Source organism: Calidris pugnax, unplaced genomic scaffold (assembly GCF_001431845.1).
Source record: "Calidris pugnax isolate Ruff unplaced genomic scaffold, ASM143184v1 scaffold56, whole genome shotgun sequence".
Classification (NCBI taxonomy): domain Eukaryota; kingdom Metazoa; phylum Chordata; class Aves; order Charadriiformes; family Scolopacidae; genus Calidris; species Calidris pugnax.
This window is the reverse complement of record NW_015090839.1, coordinates 11,075,996-11,092,445: the sequence shown is the minus strand read 5'-3', so window position 1 is coordinate 11,092,445 and position 16,450 is coordinate 11,075,996. Positions and strand designations below refer to the sequence as shown.

Genomic DNA, 16,450 nt, shown 5'->3' with positions numbered 1-16,450 from the left:
TCAAAGATGTACAGCCTAGAAAAATACTGAGTGTCATGCAATGGAATTAAATAGCAGGCAAAATATTCCCCTCCCTGCCCTGCAGGAAAAAAAAACAAAACCAAAAGCAAAAGCAAAAGCAAAACCAAACAGTTGTTAAAATGATAAAGTAATAAAGTATACCAAGTATGTGAAGCTTAAATAAAAAATAGTGAAGCAGAACATCTAACTCATATAATTGATACACATAGACTGAATATTATGGGTGAAAATCATCCCCAAAGACAGCCAAACAACATCTTACTTTACAGGAGGAATTATTTTTTCAACAAATGTTGGGTTGGGAAAGAAATGATTTCTTTGTTCTAGTCCTGACTGAAGTTTACCACAGAGACTGTTGAGGGAATAACAATTAACATCTTCCTTTCCATACATATTTATTAGGTATCAAGAATTTATGGAGTCAGAAGGTCTACTGACAGGAAAAATGAAGAAATTTATCAGCAAAAAGAAAAAAAAAATCAGGGCATAATAAGGTATATTTATAAGTTTAGAAGGAAATTGAAATGGATATGATTAAATGGTTTACAAAATGTCTGAACTCTTCCATTAAAGCGACTGATAGTGAAACACTTGGGAAGTAGTTTCAGGAACTTTATTCCTAATACATAGCAGAAAGTACCGAGCTGGGTTTCATTGGAGAATCTAAGTATTAGAGAAATAATTATTCCATTTGATTGCTGTGTTCTTCATATAAAATAACAATATTTCATATAACTGTGGTGAGAACTTGTTTGGTTTATTTGAACTTGAAAATTCCTTTTATTAATATTCTTACTGTGCTATATTGCCCATACATAAACATGTTACTCTGCAAGTTTCCAAAAGAGTCTTTCCTGTTGAAGTTGCTCCACTCATCATAATAAATTCCCACATATCTAAACCTAGCACACTAACTGGAGAAGAGACTGAACTGGACCTTCCCCTTCCACAGGGAAGGTGTACCCTTGTTACAGAACATTAACGGCAGGCTCTTGCACTATCCTCCCCAGCTCAGCTTTGGCTCCTTAGAAAGCAGAGGATGCATGAAGCCAGTGTAATCAGAGTGTCCTGCAGTCTGGGGATCACCATTTTTAGCTAAGAGGTAGGATGAAACATGATTTAATTCCTTCAAGTAAACGGTGAATCTCCCTCAGCTCTCATTCCTAAGAAAATGCCTAATTCAGTGCTGTCATTTCCACGGGTAGCAAGATGCATCAAGCCAAGAACTGTGATACAAAACACTGCAACATAAAAGTACTTTTGTGAATTTATTTCCGAGTGCGATCGTTTGGAAAATGTTATTTGTTCCCACCGCTGGCAAAATTAAAAAAAAAATAGTTTCTATATTAGCTTGTTTATAAGATTTATTTTTTTGGAAACTGTTCATAAAATATTAACTGCTGGAATTATTTTTTCCAGGAATGTATTAACTCATAAGCACATGGAGCTATCATTACAAATGTTTCAGAGCATGTGCTACAGTACTTATTCTCAGGAGATTCTGAAGCAAAGTAGGAAGCTATTTTATTGTGAATTATGACAGAAACTGCAGAAAAGAGTAAACAACAAAAACCCTACTGTTTACCATCAGATGCCTAAATAAATAAGGTATTCAATATATTATATATGTTTTATAAACAAAATCATTTTACAATAATAAGATAGTTATTAGCCAAATATATTATCCTAGCTTTTCTGACTAATGAAAGTTTTCTTGAATAATATGACTAATAGGGGGATGATAATCTAATATGAGAGGAAAGTTTCAATATAAGATTGAAATGAAACATCATCTATCCATTTGTTTGAATGTATTGGACACAGTATAGATTTTAATATTGTGTTCCCTAGCTTCTATTTTGTCATATTCTCATTTCTTTTTTTTTTTTTTCTATATAGAAACATTAGATCTAGCAATTGATTTTCCTAAATAATTAAGCTTCTAAAATTAATGCACAGAATATGACAAGAGGCACCACTTACTCCTGTCTCCAATCACAAGGATTCTCTCTGATTGATACTCAAAGGGCAAAATATAGGGAAAGATGTGAAATCCCAGAGATAAGTCCTGTTATCATCAGTCAGATTCAAATTGAACATCCTGGTCAAGAATGTTTATGGATCAAATTAAAGTGTTTGTACAGAAATGAAAAATACCAATAAAAATACGGTTAGCCAATACTTCTCATCTTGAAGACTGTAAAAAAATAATAATGTTATTATTGCAATTTTGTAATTATTGTAATGGGTATTTGCATTTGTTCCTGTTCATTCATTTCCCAGCAGGTGTCTCTATACTGCAGCTTTACTGAAAAAGAATGAGGAAGCAGACTAATTGCATAAAAACTTTTTTTTTTAAAAAAAAAGTAGAGAAAAAATAGGGAGATTAAACCTTATGATGACATCACACAACACCAAAGGAGTTAAAAATCCCCCAAAACAAACAACAGTTAAAAGACTGTAAAGGGCTTTATGAGCTTTTGGGTACAATCATACACACGTATACAGAACCAAAATGGGCTTATTAGCTATTGATTGCAACAAAAGGAGATGGTGCACTGAAAAAACAATGGTACAAAAACTAAAGCATGAGGTTTTTGTAAGTTCTCGGAAGAACAATAGCCTCTCCTGTTTCCACATATATGCAAATATATAACCTGTCTAACAACTGCTGGAATTTATCTTCATCAGCAGCTAGCATGAAAATATTGAAGTCTCACATAGCAAACATTGCAACCTTTCCTGGGAACATTAATATGGAGGTTAATGAAGACTACAGGGGTCTTGAAGAGTTGAGGGGAGAAAAGGAGAAGTAGTGAAAGAAAATTATGGTTATGAGTAAGAATTCCAGTTTGTCTTGGCTCAGGGCAGACCAAAGTAACTTTGTTTCATTTGCAACCAAATGAGTAACATTTTACCACTTAATTGGCAAATGTAACCTTTTTTAGCCAAATAAAATTTATGCTTTGATGGATCCCAGTTGTACTTCCGCACTGATCTAGGTGAAATGAAAAATCTCCACTTCCCATATAAAAGGACTAGAACACTGTTTATCATTTGATTTTAATTGCAGATTTCATGGACCAGAACGCTCTGAGATGAATAACTGATGATGCTGTGAAACATCTGAAATTCCATGTATGATTCACAATCTAGAATTAAACCTCTGCAAAGTTGTATTTTAAAGTCTTACTGTTCACAGACACAGTGTTTCAAGGTGAGTAAAAGCTGATACTCCCCGGTTTGTCCATTAATCAATAGTTCACTGAGTATTTGATAAGAGCGCAATGAGCCATAAAAAGGAACAACATGACAAGTTTTATTGATTGTCTCATATAAAGGGTAAAGAAGTGACAGATGACAGGCCCAGTTAGACCTTTACAGCAAGCAGTTACAGTATTCATGGTACATTAGTTACGACAATTTCTATTTTTGGCACAGGAACAGGAAGTGATATCATACCACATATGTCATTTGCATCAAATTTATTTCTCACCTAAAAAAAACCCCAGAAATTTATTGTACTTTTAAAAAAGTAATGGGATTAAACAGGATTATATCATTGCATCTGAAATCAGACTCTCATCTAGAATTCTGCTTAAATAATGTTACTTGTACAACCTCACGTACAAAGCATTGCATGGTATTTATGTCCTTGGCCTCTGTGTTTTTTATTTATGGACTCTCACTCGTTTTCAATATTATTTATGAGGATTCTCTCAAATCCCAATGTGTACTCAAATGTGAAGTTATTCAACAGTTTTGGCCATAAATCATTGTGCTGTTTTAGGACTTTGCTGCCACATGAATTCTTAAACTTTAAACATAAAAGCAGAGAGTGGACCATGGGAAGTTAATAAGTCAGAGAAGACCTTTACATCATAGTGCTGTCGAAATTCAAAAGTTTAAAAGTCATGTTGGAGAAACAGCATTCTGTAATAGAAAGAAATCTATTGCTGAGACAAAGTTTAAGGCATTCAGCCAAAAGCAGTCACACAGACTTTGGACACTTGTCTCTAAATTTTTTTTTGCATTATTTCCTTTATGAACATTTACTGTACCTTCAAAGTCTCTACTAAATTTCACCTCTCCTTGCTAATTCTTTCCTCTTTTGTATTTTTTACAGAGTCCTGCCACACTGAGGAATACTTCCTGGTTCACTGTTGCCTGTTCAAATTTGCAGGACATGAAAAATGCCCATAAAAAAAAATTAAGGCCTGCAAAGAATAGTTTATAGATGTTTAGTCTGTTGATTCTGCAGTCCTTCCTTACCTCAAGATTCCTAAAAGCAAGTGAAATAAGACTGAGCTTATTTTCACTTCAGTTAGGGAAGAGAACTCACTGACTTTTCTTCCTCCAAAAACAGGTGATTCTTTGCTGTAAGAAATAATTTCTTAACTTGTAAAAGAGAAGGAAGAAAGAGGGCAAAATTCTTAATCTTTCTCCAATTCCTTCTCTGTATAGCACTTCTTGCAGGACTGAACATTGGCAGTGGGAAGAAGGCAAAGACAGTCTGTTCTTTCAGATAACAGTGGCCTAGTTACGGGGTAATAAAATGTTTGTGTGTTTTTTTTTTTTATCTTAAGTGGGTAATGATGAAGCTGGATATGTATGCATTAAGATCAAAGGTGGGAAATAGTAAAAGGGTTCTGATTTGAGATGTTGTTGTAGGGATATTTTTTTTTCTAAAAGTATTGATAGGTCTTCTGACTTTAAATAAATATTTATTTACTAGTTGCTTAGCCAGACAGGAGGTCTAACTGTTTTCGAGTTTATGTATGATTAAAACTTCAATCTTTCACACAATTACCTATCCTGGCCTTATTCTAGTCTTCTGGTCAATTTCCTTCTCAAAAATATTTTCAGTCTTAGGTAGGGCTGGTCGTTTAAGTTTGAATTGTGTTATTTAATGAAATAAATGGATTTTTTTTTTTCCTTCAAGGACACCTGTAATAGTTATAGTTCATTTGATAAAACTAGTGAGTACTCACCAATGCAACGGGACTATTTCACGATAAGCCAAAAAAAAAAAAAAAAGCTGGGAAAAACAGTGTTATGAACTCAGTTGCACAGCAGATTTTATGATGCTGAACATATACTTGCCAAAGGTGACTTATTTTGTTAAGCTACCATATGAAAGTTTTAGCTTTGCTGTGTAGTGAATAAAAGGTGTAGTGTATCTATCTTCAGTTACAGTAATACCATCGCAAGCCAGCTCAGGAGTATGCATGCCAAGTTCATGCTTAAGTTGACTATGTGCTGAAGTGCTTTTCTGAATCAGAGCCATAATTGCAGCAATGTATTTAGATCATAATGTAGTTCCTTAAAGGAAAACGAATTCCAGAATGAATGACATTTTAAAAAGCCAACACTTCTTTCTTAGAATCTTGTCTCTATGATAGGCTTTACTTCTGCCCTTTTTTTTATATTCTGGCACGAGTAAGTATGTACATGAATACACAACATAAATAATAATAGGTTGCAAATTCTATTAAAATGGCAATGGTTTTCCCGTCATTGTTGCATATCCTTCTTTAAATGTCTCATGCTACTAGTAAGTCAAGATATCACAGTCTTTGGAAGTGTGACCTGGAAATTAGGCAGTGAGCAGTGGAAATTAACCCTACCGTTCTGAGACTAACCAAGCTTTCAAATATACCATCTATAAGAGTACACAAAGCCAACCAGAGGTACTCAGTATAATAAGTCTGTAGATGGAATAGAAAGGGGATGTGGGATGGAATGACTGGCTGGCAGTGCTGGCAGCTGTGGGGAATCTTCCCTCTGGGATGCTTTCTCATGTGCATTTGTTCTCTTTGCCTTTGTTACTGCGTCAGCGATTGAGCTGCTGGACATCCATTTGCCAGAACACATCATCTTGTTCTGTCTTGACAGTGAATGAGCAGGTGGCAGTGATTACACAGTGCCAATTTCGAGTGCATCCAAGGAGCAGGCTAGGGGCAACATGACCTATTTGTTTTGCATAAAACCAAGTCATTACAGAAGTTCACACACCTACTCAGGCACTTTTCAGAGTAGCTTATCAGTCTCAATCATCTGCCTTAGCTGTCACAAACCCTGCAGCAAATATCATCTAAATAGCAATGCGCTTGAACTGGTTAGAAAACCAAGGCGAAATGAAAAAGGCCAAGGGTGAAGAACAATTTTTTGTGATTACATCATTTGTTGGCTAGAATGCTTGGTAACTGTGTTTGTGAGGAAGGTTATTTCTGTTGTTGGTGGGATTTTTTAAAATGAAAGACATGAACTCTGAAAATAGTGTTGAATATAAAACTGTAAGGCACTTAACCTGAACTGATGGAGTTTGCACTTGATATGACAATTCCCATAATGTATATACGTATTTTGCTTTGATAGAGGTATACTACATGACTACTAGTGAACTATTTTTACCCCACTTGTGTGCTTTATAGTTGGACATATTTATCTCAAAGAAACATTTTAACCTAGGGAAAGGGCAAGACAATCTGTGTTGCACATGCACAGAATAAAAAATTACAGATCAGACAGATGACAAACAGGGATAGCTACAGAGATAAGTGATATTTCCTAGAACTGGAATATTTCTTGATATTTGTCTTCCTTTAATCCCTTCTGAAACTCCTTTAGAAATGAACATTTAGCTATTTTAAGGATCTTTTGAAAAAAAAATCAATTATTGTATGGATTAAATACATTAACATTGCGTTTTTAATATTTAATTCCCTTGTTCTATCTGTTTATTCACAGGCGGGCTGGTAAAACTGAACTACTGGTAAAGTGTTTAATGGAAGCTGTTAAATGAAAGATTATTGTATCTTTTTTAAAATATAGTTTGATTGCATATGGGAACTGAATGCAAGGCTTGGCCAATGGGTGTGACAACAGCAAATTGGAGGAGAGAAAGCTGAACGTGAATTTTTGTAAGATGGGAAATATAAGGAGAGGGTCAGACTAGAGGGGAGTTTATCTTAAGTACCACATCTTTGAAAAACAACACTTTGAAGTGTTTTCTCTAACCCTTTCAAAGGGATAGAGACTGAAAAAAGAGCAAGAGTTAGCTAGAGGATAAGTACTAGGAGGATAAGCCAGCTGGAAGATAAAACTCTCTTTGTAGCAACTGTGTTTGAGCCCTTTAAAATCTAGCCGATTGGGTAGGAGGCACAACAATTGAAGTGTTAAACACACAGCACAAAGGTATAACACAGTGGTCCAAACACCACTCCTGTGTGCCTGTAATGTGAAATGATGGCTTCTATGTGTTCTATACATGTGGAATTATTAACAAAGTATTTGAGAATAGTTATTAATAAAATGCCATCGGAGTGTTTTTTAAATTCTATGAACAGGGATCAATTTATCAGCTACTGAAATGCAGTCACTGTTATGATGTCATTTCAACTGCAGTGGAATTCAGTTAAAGGGAATGCAGTTTCTTATGGGACTGAGACAAACAACCATGGAAACCTAAGGGCCTGTTCAGCAATAAATGAGCTCAGTAGACATCATCAGGACTGATTTTAAAGCAAAATTGTTATAACCAGAAATAAAGAATAGTAGCATAAACCAAGAAACAACTGGAAAGTTGCATCATTTATTTAGTCATCTTCCAAACTACCTATTTGCACTTTCTGTCCAGAACTGGGGGGAAAAAAAAAAAAAAAAAAAAAAAAAAAAGGCCTGAAATCTAATCCTTTTTCCCCCATGTCTGAGAAGTAATTGACACAATCTTGAAGGACATGCATTAAGAAAACATTAGTTGGGTTGATATATGACAAAAATGTAGATTTTGCATGAATTTGTCATTTCTTTTTTCAGCCCTCTGATTTCGTCCATATTTACCTACCTTTCATGCTAACAGTCCTTTGGAATCTGCCATCTCCTTTCTCCTTTTGAAGTTTATTGAGATATTCCATGCCCCCTGTAACTTGAGTCAACATGTTTAATGAGTTTATTCTCATTTTTCTCTGAAAAAAACCACCACAAACCCCATATTTTTTTCAAAAACCTCAGTTAAATTTTCTGCCTTTAATAAACATTAACTTCTTCAGTTGCTGCCAGTGTTTCAATGCTGGCTCGTCTCCTGGAAGGTATAGATTGCCTGGGCATTAAAAACCAATTTATCTGAAACTACCTTAAAGATCTGATTTGTAAGATGAGCCTGATGTTTGTAAGTGGAGTGTCAGTCTAGGAATAAATGAAGAATGGAAACTTTCTGCCAAGATGGTATTTTTCTGCTTGTATACGTGTGTGTGTTTCAAATAGTGCTTTGACAGCTCTGTGGAGGTGGAAGAGCTTGAGCAAACTGTGAAAGATAATCTGATGTATTTACTGTGAACAGGTTGCAACAATACCAACAATCAGGAACGGATAAGAGGAAAGCTCAGCACGGGGTTTGGTGGGATAATAAGTTTTTTGATCTTTGAAAAAAATAGAACAGTTTATCGAAGAAAAAGGAGTTTAAGTTTAAAGTATAAAAAAAAAGTTTTTAGTAAAATATGTGCTCTTCAATTTTCTATTACTAAATTGGAACAAACAGGTTTGCCAGAGTCATTTTATTCTTTTCTTACTTGTACTATCTTTGTTTTGCAAACAGAGTGAACAGTTTGCCTCTGCAATCTGATAGACTCTAATTTACAATGTCATGCTAGTTATGTATCTAAATTCCATGGATTGCAATTATTGCAGAATGACATTTAAAAAGCACTGCAGTTTAATGCAGATTCACCGGAACTAGTGTTGAATTAGAAAAAATATTCTTTATAGCATCTCCCGAGGGACTCTGAATGTTTTTTTTAGCTATGTAGTCATTTTTTTTTCTCATTTGTGTCCATAACATGAACAATATTTGGATTTCTACCCAGTTCTTTATACTCTGGATGTTAGCAGAGAAAGCAGGTACATTTGATGTTAGTCTTCATGTTCAGCTATGTTCTTGTCCTGAGGATACTAACAGCTGTTAAGATTTCATAAGACAGAAAGGTATTCCAAAATGTGGGTCTACTCTATCAAACACTTTGGTCTATCAAACCAAAGATCTACCAAATATCTGTGGTCTATCAATTGCCTTTGAAATTTAGTCCTGCTATTGACTGAGAATTCATTTAAAGTACTTTTCCATCAGGGACTTCAGAATAAATGGTCTACATAGAATTTAATGATCCTGAATCCAGCTTGTTCTTCTTCAAGATTGCTATACATTGTTTACTAGAGTAGTATTATTTCTTTTGAGTTTTTGAAATCAATGAGAAATTTCAGGTTTATTCCACATATCCAACTATTATCATATATCTGTTTTCACATTGTGCTTTTACACTACAAGGCACACTTGCTTTTCAGTGTTTTATCTACTTTCATATTCTTTGCCTCTCCAAACTTTTAATTTTACCTGGTATTCTTTTCTAGTACTCTTCTTTGGCTAGCTTCCTTGTCTTAGACTTGAAGTACTGAAGTTTGAATTCCATTTTGCAACTCGTTTTTCTTCCATTGTAGTTTTTACCTCTGTCTCTCATAGGCGCTCAGTGTATCTTGAGATTTCTTTTTCGGATTTATTTTCAGTTTGGCAAAGTTAAGATTGTGGCTGTTCTTGATATGACTGTTCAATGTGCTTTTACATTTGTTTGAATATAATCTATTTGATTTTCTGATTCACCATCTGGTGAGTTTGTGTTTGTTAGGTAACATGAAGTTGGAAAGAACTAGGCTGTTCACTAAACACAAATCAATGAGTTTCTCATCATTTTGATGACAGTTTCCTTCCAATACTTTCCCACTGTTCCATTTCTTCATTGTAGCATCCTAAACAGAAGGTAAATGGTGTTTTGGTACTTTCAAACAAGCAATGGGTGAAAATGTGAAAGACACCTTTGCTCCTTCTGGTTATGTTTCTGTGTAAGGGAATAGCATGGCTCAATTGACATCCTTCATGTCCTCTTGTTGAGTTTGGAATTGTATTGGTTGTAGAAAACAGATGGCAGGCCAGCTGAATGGCACTGTGAACGCAATTGTCTTGAAGATTTTTTTGTCACTGAAGCATATATAGATAAAAATAGAGATACCTGAAATATATTCTGTCTATGCCACTCCTTCATTACCACTGGTGGCCTGGATTCCTATCTATAATTGTGTATTTATCTAGAAATAATGCATTTTCCTACTGATAACATGATTATTTTGAGGAATCTGCTTTCTAGAGTTTTGTTTGTTTGCTTATCCATTTTACTTTTGGGTGGGGTTTCCTTATTTGTTTTGTTTTGTTTTCTGGAGCTTTAGTATAATGTAGAGATTGATTAAGTTTTTGTGAGTGGCCATATTACTAGAATGGTAATTTATCACCTTATGTCTAACTAGCAAAATTTTTAAAAGTGAAGCTTTCATTTCACATTTACATACATTTACATTTATCCAGGCTTAGGAAAGCAGCTATACAAAGTAATCCCATCAGCAGAGCAATTATTTTGTAATATTGTTGTGACATAGTTACATATTCAAAATATTTTAAAGCAACTTTCAACATTACTCATGAGCTCATTCAAAAGAAAATAAAATTTTGTACTACTTGCACATATCTTATTTCTGTTTCAGAAAAAGGCATCTGAAAGTCCTCTGACTTTAATCATATGGTAATACTTTTCTCACAACTGTCATTGCTTTCAACTCAAGCTGAATGTCAGTGGGATAGTAGGCAAGAAATCTCCTGTTTCATTCTAGTGGACATGAGACTGCTATGCACTTTCCTCAGGAATGTGTACTTATTGCAGTGGCCTTGTCTTCCCTGGACCTGCTTTCTTGTGGTGTAGTCTCTTCAGTTAAAGAGCAGTGCCCACAGGAATGCTTGCAAAGCAAGTTCTGCTGTGGCAAGTGTTAAAATAAAGCTTTGCAAATTTCTTGAAAGCAGTTTCTGAATCTGAGAAGAATTCAAAGTCATTGTCCATTGTGCCCACAGAGGCACAGAAAACCACTTCAAGCTACGATGGCCTCAAGTTCAAGTGAATTATGCCTGAAAGAGAGAAGTGGATTTCTGTACCCTTTGCCACAGGATGCTCATTTTATGCTTATTCAGTTTCAAGATGTGTTAAATTAGTGTATAGGACACATAGTATCACACCCTTTTCATTGAGTACATAAGACAAATTGTTAATGAACAGGATCAGACTCATTTAAGAGGATGTTACCAAAAAAAGAAAATTATAGGGAAGACATAAACTGGTCAGAAAGTGAAACACCAGCAGCCGCAAGAGGTCAAAACTAAGGGGTGAAAGGATTACAAATATTTTTAATAAGGCTTAGAAATTCTATCAGTTACACATTATTGGTTCTACTATGCTGCAGGAATACAGGAAGGGTAGTATGAACTGCATTATTTATAATACAACAAACCGCAATACCTCCAGGATGTATATTATCCAATTTTATTTTGCCACTCATCACTATGGTTCCTGAATGTCAGCACCTTGTTGCCTTACCAGCTGGATTGGTACAAAAGATCTTGCTATTAATATGTCATTCTCGGAGCTGTTGACCTGGCTCCATGTGATCCTCATTTAGCTTAAAGAGGCCAATCCTGCACAAGCCAAAGACAGTAACTTTGATAGGGATAGGATAGCACTTTAAAAAAGTTAGCCTCTCCAGAGGTCATTCACTCTTTCACAGTGCTAAACACCCCAAAATTGCGTTTAAGAGACATAATATCAAACATTACGTACTATTAGTGATTTAATAAATGCAATACAAGTGTGTGCTTTTTTTTTCAAAAGTTACTTCCTTCTGCATTTGGAAGTGCTAATTTTGTGTGAAAACTCTTTAATTTTGTCAAAGTACTGATAAAATAAAATTCTAATTCCAACCCCTGCAACAAATTCCACCTTTTTTTTTTTAATGACATTTCCAGCCGTTGCAGTCCTAAAGCGGCCTTAATGAAATAATTATAGTCATAATAAAGAAAGTTATATTTCCTTCTGGGAACTTTACTTGTCCCACAACCACTAAAAAGGAAGAATTTAAAGAATTTATATCAAGCATATTTTCAAGTTCTATTTTTCAGGCTACTACTTAAAATACAGAATACTGTGTATATGTAAAACAGCACAACAATATTCCTGATGATAACTCTATGTTTAAACGATTCTTCTGTCCTGTTAATAACCTTGCCAGACATTTTCTATTTCTTTGGCCTTTCATGGATATCAGACATGTGCTAACGTGTCTACACATCCATACAGAAAAGCACCTTTTTCTTTTCTATTTACAGGAAAAACAAACCCTTCCTGAACTGTAATAAATACAAAATGAAAAAATAAAATCAGCTAGGAAAAATTGTTTTAGAGAGCATAGTTCATCGGGGTGAATAATTAAATCAGTGAGACAATGTTAAATATTTTGTGAAACTGAACAAATTTGCCTTACTTATTTTAAATACATATGCATCTTATTTAGTCAGCTTTGTGAGCTGGATATATACTAGATGAGCATTAAATTTTAAATATGGAATCAATGAAAGGAATTTCAGGTATACCTAACCTCTTAAATCACTTAATTCTAAAAATTTGTCTAAGGAAGCAAATAGGTATCTATTTCTCGTATAACATATAACATCACTTGGCTTATCCTTTTTCTCTTATTTAGCCCACCCACAAAAAGCACACTCATAGATTCAATATCTCAAATATATAATTATCTTTAGGACTCGTTTTTAACATTTGAGCTTATTAGTTATTATTTTTTGTACTAATCACATGGCTTTTTTCTAGGATAGCTTGACAAAAGTAACTGCTACAGTTAGATGGAACTTGTGATGCTACTGAGATCTAAATATCTCAGGAATTGAAAGTGACATGTCAAAGCAACAGGTAAACACGACACGAGAATTTTAGAAGATTCTGAATCTTTGTCAGACTACAAGTCTATTTTTAACACATTTTATGGACTGGACTCTGACCTGTTATGAATATCTAAACCAATTTGCCAAAGTCAGGAAACAAAATAACTATTAAAATAAGTTATTCAAGCTTATTGCACTGCTTATTTAAGCTGGTTAGAAATGAAAGTCCTAGCTCAAACATCCTTCTAATGTTTTCACTTGTACTCTGCTGTCCCACTGAAGTACATTGCATTAATTAGTATATAATATCATTTGGTCATACATTTATAAGGGAGTTTATGATCTGGGAGCTATAAGATGGAATTTTCATAGAGAATGTAAAATTTAATCTTTTTGGTGAATATTAGATAGAGTGGCAATTTTTAGTAGAATATGATTAATTGCTACAAATATTCATTACTAAAATTCAGCATTTGATTCCATGCCAATCCCACACTTTTTTATGTAAGGATCTCTTTAACTTAGGTATGTCTTTAACATGACATGTTCTATAGTGAAAATATTCACTTTGATCTTAAAAAAAAAAGCTCAAGAAAATCTTAAAACATATGATAAGTGCTATTCATTAATAAATCACCATAAATTCCATGATTCTACCATTTTTTCCTTTAAGTTTTAGCCTACTGTGCTTCATGCCATGCAACTGAAGAAGTTCTGGGCGAGCCAAAGTTGATACTCAAGTAAACTTTACAAAGAAAACAGTATGAACACCCAGGTAGCAAAAGCTGTGCATTTCTGACAGGTCACTGTTGTCCGTACCCAATAATAGTCCATGGAGAACCCTTCAAACTATTGCTCGCTTAGAAATATATATCTTTTCTTAAAATGCAGTAAACTGGTTTTCACAACAGCTAATATTTCTCCCAGCAGTAAGCCTATATGGATGTTGACACAGGTGTATCGAACATCCCATGGGGACAAGAGGTTAAATACTAATCTACTTGAACTAAACATAATCTGTTTATGGTCTATCTGCTGTTTGTACCTATTCAGTAGGTGAGAACAAGGCATCAGGTATTATTGAATAGTGGCGATGTGATTAGTATCAAGGTCAGATTTTCTGAGAGGGCAAAATGAAATAGGAGCTGAAATATCATTCTGAAGTCAGTGGTCCCTAAAAGAATAAGTCACTTAAAAAATATTGTCATCTCAAACCATGTGAGAATTTTATTTTTAGTCAGACTAAAGTAAAATTATAGATACAAAAGTGACTTTAAAAGGTTACTTACATAATTTTCCTGCCTTAAAGTCAACCGTGCTTATGAAATTTCTGACATCTTTGGCCTAAAATTGAGCATCCAGTGACAAAAATTCCATAATAACAGGTACATTACAGTAACTTATGATAATTTTCTCTGTAATGTTTCTCCCTCTTAAATAGTGTATCCATGTCTATCATGTCAATTTTCTTGGGCCTGCAAATGTCCTTAAGCGCTTCATGATTGCTATGCTTCTCAAAATAAAAACACTCTGCAAAAACAGTGTTTATGAAACTATGTATTTAAATACATATTTAAATAAAATAATCTTTAACTGGACTGTGTGCTTTCATTGAAGGCTTTTTTTTTTTCTGTTCTCTTCGATGAATAACATTAATCTTAATAAGCAATAAGACCTTGAGCTTTGAATCTCCAGTAAAAGACATGAAAATGCATTTTGAGCATGTATCAGTAGAATCTATTAGACTGTTCCTGTCTTCTGCGCAAAAAATGGATCTGAAAAATTTGGTGTACAAATAATAAAAGCATTTTCTAAATTACAGAAGTCTGAGTTTTAATGAAATTTAGATGTTCAAGGATATTGATAGAAATAGAGCAGGTTTTGCAACAGCAAAAACATCCAAACATCCATTGGAATGAGTAGAGGTTGGCTGCTTAATGTATTTGAAAATCCCAAGAGGCAAACATTTGAAAACTACTAACATACTCTTTGATACTGAGAATATTCATGTTAGTAATATTTTCAGAGTCAGTCATCATTAGACTGAAAACAGAAACTGTAGTTCAAGGTTTTGAGACCTTTCAAACATAAATGTGGTAGAGCAGTCTCCTGGTCTTTGTCTAAACTTTTATGACCTAGTATTGTGCAGTAAAAAAATGCGGAATCAGAGATTAGCACTGACTTGTTGCCATAAGTGTTGAAAAGTAATCCTGAGAGAGTAAACAAAAAGAAAACAAGAAATAAAAGCAAACTTTGGGGCCAGATGTGAAGAAACTATAATTTTATTTATGCTTTCCAACACAATGCACATTGATGTACAAATTTATATACAAATATTTTGGCTTTTTTTAACAAAAATTTGGAGATACGTCATATGCATAATTTTTCAGCTATCATCAGTCAGTAAAAACAAATTAATCTCAGAAACCACTTGGGAATATTTAGAATAATTAGATACTTGTACTACTTCTTCCTTTGTAAAAGGGCTTTTTTTTTCCCCCTGCACTTATTTCCATTAGAAATAAACTTCCCTAGAAGTCAGTAAGACAGAAGTTTATCATTCATAAAATAAAAAACATTTGATTTAACAGAAAAGGTGATGATAAGCTTTCTTTAATCTTTGTGAAACAACTTGATTTAGGCTGGAAAAGTATAAAATTTTTCTATAGTTTTAACTGGTATATCCAGTTGGGTTTTCTCCAGTATGCTAAACAACTTGCAGTTGTGCAGAATCAGGTTTCACGTGTTCCTATACTAGATATGAAGTTTTACTATTGTTTGCAGTAGAAGTATACAACAGGGAGTACATGATAGGCAAGCAAACCACTTGCAAATCTTATTCTCACACATATGACAACAATTTCAAGTTCATACTGAAGTACTTTTATAGTCAGTGTATTTTTCTTTGCAGTGGTCAAGCAAGGTGGACGTTTTGCATTTTAGGAACATACCTAGCTCCTTTCCCCACTACCTAAGATTGCAAAACAGATTCCAATGGATCACCTTGGTAGCCAATTATCAAAGTTGACACAGGTAATCTGAAGGAAAAAAAAGGGATGAAGATAAGAAATATGAAGTTTTTTTCTTATTCTGTCATTGCTTCATTGATTACTGAATGAGGAAAACGGAAAGAATTTGAATGTGTGCTTACTTTTTAATTGTGTTATATAAGCTGTATACAATTCAGAGAAGTGATAACTAGGAAAGAGAGAGAAAAATTAATTTTATTTTATCAACTGGTTGTGTAGCATATTGTATGTAGTGTGTCATTTCAATCTAAGGAACACTGCACTTTGTTATGCTTTTACTGTATGATGTGATGGAGAGTCTCCAGCTCAGCATTAGAGCACAGCTCACACAGTACTGGAGTTGTAGTTTGTTTGCAATATGCCAGTGATCATAGATCTGAAACTGAAGTCTGGTTGCTGTTTATCCATATGATCTGAACAAAATCAGAAACAGAGGAATACAGAGAGATTGTCTGAGCAGTCCAGGGATCCGATTAGGAAAGCAGCGTATGTATACTTTATTGATCAGATAGGTTAGTAATAAAATATTAGTTCCCCTTATAAGCAGGCAACTTATTTACATTCCATGATGCTTAACTTA

At 34.2% G+C, this 16,450-nt stretch overlaps 1 long non-coding RNA gene across 1 annotated transcript; it reads left to right on the top strand.

The window, feature by feature from the left end:
• Window positions 1-1,503: 1,503 nt before the first annotated feature.
• LOC106887913 lies at window positions 1,504-14,434 on the top strand. The gene is made up of 3 exons (XR_001411993.1): window positions 1,504-1,629; window positions 3,095-3,238; window positions 4,148-14,434. It is a non-coding gene; the product is annotated as an uncharacterized LOC106887913 (long non-coding RNA).
• The last annotated feature ends 2,016 nt before the right edge of the window (window positions 14,435-16,450 follow it).